Genomic DNA, 529 nt, shown 5'->3' with positions numbered 1-529 from the left:
CTTCATGATCAAATCTCAAGCATTATTTTAGTTTTCTGATCTTTATGTCATGAAAATACCGTGAATCAGTCCAGTGATCGGAAGGGCTGTTTCCGTTAAAATATGCCACAGATATTAACAATAAAATGTCACTGTTTTCTCAAAGGCTATACCAGCAGCCCAACGGAATTTCACTGGTGGGAGGTGACTTCTCAGCACTGGATGGACTCAGGAGGGTTATAGGAAAATGAATTCACCAGGGGCGAGAATATTGTTTCCCATGGAGCAAGGATCAGCGCACATAGCGTGGTTTTTGAGACGCACACAGCTTCACCGACCTTCTGTCTGATGCCCACATGGGTCTCAGGGGGATCTAACTTAATTAGATGAAAACGCAGCTGGAGTTTCTTCATGGACTCCCCGCCGCGGGCCATTTGAATTGCTTTGAGAGAAACTCTGGCGATTAGACTCGGTGGGCAGGGGTGGGGGTGGGGCAGGGAGGGGGTTGGGGGGGGTGGGGGGATTGGGGGGAATGGGCAGAGATGATGTC

The sequence above is a fragment of the Pteropus medius genome, unplaced genomic scaffold (genome assembly GCF_902729225.1).
Source record: "Pteropus medius unplaced genomic scaffold, Ma_sr-lr_union100, whole genome shotgun sequence".
In the NCBI taxonomy this organism is placed as follows: domain Eukaryota; kingdom Metazoa; phylum Chordata; class Mammalia; order Chiroptera; family Pteropodidae; genus Pteropus; species Pteropus medius.
This window is presented reverse-complemented; position numbering follows the sequence as displayed.